Here is an 8,218-nt window from a genome sequence, read left to right on the forward strand (position 1 = left end):
TGTGGTGTACATACTAGATAAGGACTCATTCTGTAGGACCTCCAGAAATATCTTTATATTTATTTTAAAAGGGGGGTTGGAATCTTAATATCTTAACTCAATTGAATAATTAGCTGACGGACAAATTTCAGGCATCTGAGCCAGCATTTCCCAAGTGTATTTCACAAACACTTGTCTTAAGAGCTATTGCAGGGGGGAAAATAAGATCTATGTTCAGATCATTTTGAGAGATGCTGCTTACAGTATTCCATTTTTGAGACTCATGATTCATAATATATATTCATAAATATAAAGGCTTTTAAAGGCTTTGCAAAGTCCAAAAGTAAAGGTAACCCATTTAACTTGTGTAATTCATTGTACCCCAAATTTATTTGTGACTTCCCTCTGTATTGCCCCCTCCCTGCCTCTGTACTTTGTTTTAATAGAAACACATAAATATCAAAAACATCCAGCAGAAGCAGTGTTCCCAAGGAACACTCTTGGAGATACCCTGACCTGGCTAATAGAAGAGCTGATTGGGAAAGTGGAGGTGGGGAAACTAATATGCTTAGCATCCCTCAAATCATTCTGCATTGGATGGTGATGGTCTCAGACTCTAAATCTGGCCCATTCTGGCCCAGGTTCCACTATATTGTCCTGGCTGCTCTAGCACTGCCGCCATTTGCATTTCTACTTAGACTACTGAGTGCCTTCAACTCCCTCCTTCTCCACTTGCTGCTTCTCTTTCTATCAATCTCTCTGATTCCTCACCACATGTGCTATCACTCTAATGCATTCCCATCATTACTGAGTGCTCACTCACCAACTGTGTATTTAAATTTAAATTAAAAGCACCATAGCTTTCCTTGGCTTCTGCCAAAAATTAGCATATGTTTTCAGTATCCATGAGACATACACAGCTGACATTTTTAGAAAATTACATTCCATTTGCAAAAACATATGTATCCAACTGTGATGAGATTAGATGTTCCCACATTTATTTTTCTAAGAATTGAGCACATCCAATATACAGTCTTCTCTGAATGCATCTCATTGTTTCTCTTTTGGCAATATCTTTCAAATGTCCAATCACCAGGGAGTTCTGCATTAACCTTTAATTCAATTAATAGCTTCTTAGAAAAACATCTACTTTTTCCAAAAGCAAATTTCTACAGCCAGTCTACAAAGCATACAGAATAAAATATTGCTTCAGTTTACAACAGCCTTCATGAAACCTATTATTTTAGATTGTAAATACGTGCCCCATATAACTAGAGCTTAAAGAAATATATGGCCAGTTCAGTATTTACTGGTTTCCAGGCTACATTATGGTATTCTGGATTTTTTTCTGGAAATTTTTCAGATAAGTCTCTTTATGAAGGGGGAAAAGCATGACATTCTTTCTCACGTTAACATTTGGATTCTAACCCAGCAGGAGTGACCCACTGCCACTCCACCACGCACATACACAGCATGTTTCAAATTCAACAACAGGGAAAAGGCAGAAAGTTTTAACCAAATAATGAGTCTGGTTTCACAGGAGAATATTATTCAGGAACCTAGGCTCAAGCTGAATTATTTTTTATCCTCCTTCAAGAAATGACTCAAAACCTGATGGAGTGATTCCTCTATAACCATGGATTTAACCCAAAAGAAAGTTGTTAGGTACTGCTAAACATTACAGGCAATGTGTAACTTGAGTGAAGATTCTTTAGAAAGTGGAAATGAAAGATAACTTTCTTCCCAAAGAAGACTGTTTTTGGAGTACAATTTTGCCTTAAATAATAAAAGCAAATTTTCACTGTCTAAATGAACTCCTTTGTCTTTTGGTTTTCTTGCCTTATTTTATAGCAAATAAGGAGTTAACCATAATTCCACTACAGGGAGCACCTCTCCTCTTGCAAGATGGGATGCTGCCTGATTCATGAATCATTTAATAAAGCCAATTAGATCTTTAAAAAATATAATTCCACTAAAAATCCAATGATCTTCCAATGGTCTTCGAAGTTACAACCTCTCAGACCTCTTCTGCCACACTATCCCTCTCACTTAATCTGCTTTGGTCATAATGTCACCCACTTGCATAAACCTGAAAGGAAGTGCCTCCTTCAATTTTGTAACACAGGCATCTCTCTTGCCTCACCCTAGGCATGGCTCTAATCCAGAAGCTAACACTGCAGTCGGGAAGATTAATCATTGTATTAGTCAAGTTAAACTAAGTTATGCTGCAATAACAAACCAGTCCCAAATTCTGGTGGCATTATTCAACAAAGAATTATTTCTTATTCTCACCACAGGCAGGCCAGCAGGACCCTCTGCTTTACCTACGGAATTACTCAAGAAACTTAGTGATAGCAGCTTTATCATGTTGTATCCCATCTCTCTGGAACATGTGGTCTCTGGTCACTATCGTGGAGGAAAAATGTAGACTTTACCCTGCCTCAGCCCAGGAGTGACTCATGTCATTTCCTTCACATTTAATTATCCAGAACTGCAAGAGGATTGGGAAAGATAAGGAAAAAAGTAGAATATTTGATAAACCTTACTGTCTCTGCTAGACACACATATATAAATAACTACAAATGAATACAACAGATATGAATTTTAGTTATTAATGTAACTGGTTACTCAAACCTAGGCTCTTTCTTAACCCCAGGCTTTGAAACATAAGGCTCCTTCTGCCTGGCATATTCACCACAAATGCACCCCACTGCCAAATCCTACATTTGGCTGCTCAACCTTCAGGTCTTGGCTTAAACAGCATTTCTTCCAAGAATCCTTAAATAACCTTCCTTCTTTCAACCTAGACCCTCTACTGTGTTCTCATTTGCTTTTGTCACAATAATAATAGCTAGCATTTATCTTCTACTCTCCACCAGGGACTGTTCTGAGCACTTTCCATTTAATCCTCCCAATAAGCCAATGAGGTGGTATTGCATGCAGCCCAAGCTCCCTAGAAAACAGAGCCTAAGATGAAAATGTATATGCTAGTCTTCTATTCAGTGGGCAATCCCAGAAGCACTGGAGCCTAAGAAGAGGCCAAAGGGGCAGGAAGGACAGGGAAGACATATAAGGAACTGGCATACAGAGCTGGCCATGGTTTTGTGACATGCTAGGTGCTCACAGGAAATCAAGAGATACTGAGAGAGGCAGAAAAGTACTATTCTCTGAAAAGTTCATCCCAGTCTCCAATTAGACTGGAAGTAGTGTTTCCGTAGACACTAGACCTAGTAGCTGCAGCCTGGCTTCCTGCCCAAGAGAAGAAGACAAGCGGTTACAAGGACTGCTCTAGCTAGAAAACAAGGTGAAAATGTGGGTCTGGGGTAGTAGACAAACCCATGCCAAAAACATTTGGTTCAGGTAGTTGTGATTTATTTCAGCTTTCAGCTAAAGCAATTAATGCACAGAAATATAACAATTAAACAAGATTACACAGCTAGAAACTAACCAGGATACAAACCAGGAAATGTGGCCCTAGAACATGTGGTCTCAACCACTATACTGCTACAAGAATGCAAACTCCACGAAAGCAAGAAATGCTTTCTCCCCAGAACCCATCACAAATATAGTCTGACACATAGTAAACATAGTGAATATTTACTGAGTGAATGAATATGTTTAGGCTTAAATAAGTGGTATTTCAGGAAAAGTTAAAGAGATCAGTAGGAAAGAGAGATTATATTTTATTGGGGTGCTGTGGAAGGTTCCATGGCAGAAGTGACATCTGTGCTAGATTTTTTAAAGATCTAGAAAAAAGTTTGACCCAGTAGCACAAAAGCCATATTTGGCTTCCATACTGAAATGGAAGGTTGAAATAAGGGAGTAGGAAATAAGGCTTATAAAAATAAAGTAGGAAATAAGGCTTATAAAAATAAAGTAGGAAATAAGGCTTAAAAAGTACATTGGTATTGAATTGTGGAAGCCTCACCATATTCAATCACAAGATGCTTAAGTCAGAGAGAAATTCAAAACTGTACATTCCAAAAGACATTTCCACTTGTAACAATGCCCACAGCCAAGGAAGTCAAAAGTGTGCCCCATAATATCTCCAAATCATGGTTCATTTAAGCCATGTTTTAGTCTGTACTCCAGGAACCCACCATTGTTAACTCTGTTCTAGGCAAAGGTTCCATTTTGTTGTTACCCACATCTATATGGCTAAAGATGAAGCTGTGTTCTTGTTTTCTATCAGGAGAAATGTAAAACAGCTGTTTAACATTCTCTTTATAATATGCCTCATACAATTTAGGCAGTTATTTAAACATTTTCCTGATATTTGAGCATTCACTCAGCATAGAGCATAAGAGATATAATAAGAAATATTAGAAGAAAGGGGTGCCTGGATGCAAAACCAAGAAAAGTGACCCCAGAACATGTGGTCTCAACTACTACACTGCTACAAGAAGGCAAACTCCATGAAAGCAAGAAATGCTTTATCCCCGACTCTCGATTTCAGTTAAGCATCTGACTCTTTGGCTCAGGTCATGATCTCACAGTTGGTGAAGTTGAGCGCCACATCGGGCTCTGAGCTGACAAGCACAGAGCCTGCTTGGGATTCTCTCTCCTTCTCTCTCTGCTCCTTCCCCACTTTTCTCTATCTCTCTCTCAAATAAATAAATAAATAAATATTTTTTTAAAAAGGAAATCTTAGCAGAAAGAACAAATGATAACATTGGCTTTAGAAAGAGAAACGCGCACGCGCACACACACACACACACACACACACACAAACTTCTTAAAAAATCTATAAAGAATGAAATTATATTCCCTTATGGGAAACTCTTTAGTTTATAATGTTTTCCTTGTGACACATAAAGCATTGTCTTTGTGATAAATGAAGTCTCTCTGGAACTGATTATAACACACATGGGAAGCAAATTGCTGAAATAAATTTTTATTTAGCAGCATGAACATTCCAAATAAATTCACAAGAGTTTCATAATGCTTCCATTTTCATTTGCATTTCCATTTGGTTAATGGCTTCATGCATCAGTAGAAGCAACATAAATAGAATAATCCACAAGTCACCCTTCAGCCACTGACTCCAAATCCCACCACTTGCCTTCAACTTAAATATCTTGTGTACCTTGGAAGCCATCGCCTGGTTTTCCTTCTACTTCTATGGCTGCTTTTTCTCAGTCTCCTTGGAATGCTTATTACTATCCCCCAACCATTAAGTGTCAGAATTCCTCAAGGACCAATCTTAGACACTTTCTTCTTTTTCATCCTATCCCGGTTCCCTAGAAGATTTTCTTCATAAGACTTGCAAAGTTATATCTGCCTCAAGACTTGGCTGCTAATGTACAGCTGAGCCTTGAATGAGGTGGGGTTCAGGATGCCAACCCCCACACACTTAAAAATCTGTTTGTAACTTTTAGCTCCCCCAAAACTTCTTGTTGGCCAGAAGCTTACCAATAATATAAATAGCCAATTAGATTATAGTGTGTATGTTATATGTATTATATACTATATTCTTATGGTAAAGTAAGCTAGAGGAAAGAAAATGTTAAGAACATCATAAGGAAGAGAAAATACATTTAGAGTACTTTACTGTATTTACTGAAAAAATATAAGTAAACAATATACTAGAAAAATATAAATGGACTCACACAGTTCAAATCCATGTTGTTCAAAGGTCCCCTGTACATGTAACTAATTGCCCATGTGACATTGACATCTGAATGCCCACCTAGCACCTAGAACTCAACTTATCAAAAACTGAATTTGTAATACATGAACTCTCCACCTGATCCTACTCTAATGCTTTCCTTTCTCATCCCCTTCTCCTTTAACCCTATGTCTAATCAAATATAATCTAAGCACCAAGTCCTATAAATATTATCTCCTCAATATTTCTAATCTATCCGCTTTTATCCTGCACTGTCACCATTTGCCTAGCACAAGACACTGAAGGAGGATGTTGAATGGGACTTTCTTGCTGCCCAGGAGCCATCAGTAGTTCTTGATGAGGTTTTTTTCCCTTCTTTACACATAGAGAAGGAAAGGTACCTGTTGCAATCCAGTGAGGGACAAACTAGAAAAGAATCACTCAGAGAACTGAGATGCTTACACAAGGGGAGACTGGCGTCTCAGTCCATGGCAGATATCTGCTTACACAGAGGTCTTGTGGATTTGCCCATTGTGCTTATTTGAGCAAGAGGAGAGGACAGTTGGAGTGAGATGCCAAGGCTGAGACAGGGCTGGCACTGAAGCAGTCCACAGGCAACTTGGAAAAATCAGCAATGTGTGGGTTTGCCATGGGTCAAGTGGATGTCCCACAACTCTTGATGGGGATCCCAGACAAAAGAGGCTCTGGAGGGGACTGCCAGGGCAGATGCTAAGTGGGGAGTTGGAAGAGGTAATAGAATGCATGCAAGTTCTTCATGAAGAGCCAGAATTTGGATGCTTTTTGCATATGTGTCACTAAAGGTTAGTCAGTGTTAGTCCAAAAGAAAAAAAAAAAAAAAAAAAACAGGAACTAACAGCTCAAGGACTGTAACAGAGCCAACCAAGAAAGAGACACTGTCCTTTTCCGTTCTCTCCTCCCTACTCCACCTACCAGAACAGCCTGATCCAAGAACAAACAATTGTACTCCCCACCCCCAGTGCAAAGTGGGTCTAGACTCTACTTCAAAAACACTTGTTACATAAACAAATGTGGGAGGTACCAGAATTCCAAATCCCTGTACTTAAAGAAGACTCTATATCTCATAGTTCCCATATGTGACAGATCGTGTCATCTTAATTCAGTGAACAGGGGGCCTACTTCCATCTGTGTCATTTAATTAGACCTCTTTATGTGCTTCTGCAGGGTGCACAGGGTTGCTTTTTATATTTTCACTCTACTTGCTGATGACATTTTAGGAAAAAACCCTCTCCTAGGCAGTTTGAAAACATTAAATAAAATTCTGTATGCTAGTTGGAGTCTTATAAGTGTAAAGTTTGTGAGATATAAAAATTAAATTCCATCTACCAATGAGAAGAAAAAGTAAGCAAATACATACCAACTAAACTTTCCTGAAAGACGAAAGCCTTATGAATACTTTTTTAGCAGTTACTAAAGCCTGTCTCCAAGTGCTTTTAATAAAGCAATTTTACTCTGAATAACCAATCACTTTTATAGGCCTGTTATCTAACAAAAATTGCCAACACAATTATGATTTATAGCTTCATTAATGCTGATGACAAAGGACAGTGAATTTAGTCAATGCTATCTTAGGTCATGGTTATTCTTGCCATCAAAAATCAAACTGACAGTAATATTTCCAACTCTGTAGAGAGAAATTAGCTTCATAAATAACATAAACATCTAATATAAAATTAGAAAATGTACCCTTTTTAGAAAGTACTGAACATTCTAGACCAGGAGTCAGAAAAATGCAGTGCATGGACCAAATCCAGGCTACTGCCTGTGTTTGTGAATAAAATTTTATCAAGGACAACCCCAGTGATTTGTTTACATATTGTCAACAAGGGCTTTCACACAAAAACAGCACAGTTGAGTAGTTGTGACAGAGATTGTATGGCATACAAAGGCTAAAATATTTACTACCTGCCATCTTACAGAAAACTTGCTAACCCCTGTTCTCGCTGCAATGCATTATCTCTAGTTATGCTAGAATGGCTGCTCTCCTTTGAAAGAAAAGTAACTGAGTACCTAAACCTTTTCTGGTAGGATTCATTTAGAGATAGATAGATAGATAGATAGATAGATAGATAGATAGATAGATAATAGATAGAATGATAGAATGATAGATAGATAGATAGATAGATAATAAATGATAGATGAATAAGGAAGTTTCTACTTACACATAATATTTTCATTAATAGCATCTAAAGGAAATGGGGGGAAGGACATTTAAAGTGCTTTACTAATCTCATTTTAAGAATCATTTTTACTCTTTAGATAATGTGTTTGACAAAGATTATCTACCTCAAACTGTGTTCAAGAAAAGAAAACAATTTTACCATCCTTTTCCTTTGTTCAGTTAACTATTAACAGAATGTATGGACTCAGTTGCATCAATATATTTTCTACAGCATACAGCTCAGGCTGAATGTACATAATTAACTTTAAAATCTGGTTAATTTAAACTTGACTTTAATGTAAGGAACAGATAATAAACACCTTCTTCAATTCCCCTTCCAAATAGAGATCTAAATTACTAATCATGAGTCTCAATACAGCACACATTCACACACACACACACACACACACACACACACACACACACACACA

The sequence above is a fragment of the Herpailurus yagouaroundi genome, unplaced genomic scaffold, assembly GCF_014898765.1.
Source record: "Herpailurus yagouaroundi ecotype Mexico unplaced genomic scaffold, PumYag 139, whole genome shotgun sequence".
NCBI classification, from domain to species: domain Eukaryota; kingdom Metazoa; phylum Chordata; class Mammalia; order Carnivora; family Felidae; genus Herpailurus; species Herpailurus yagouaroundi.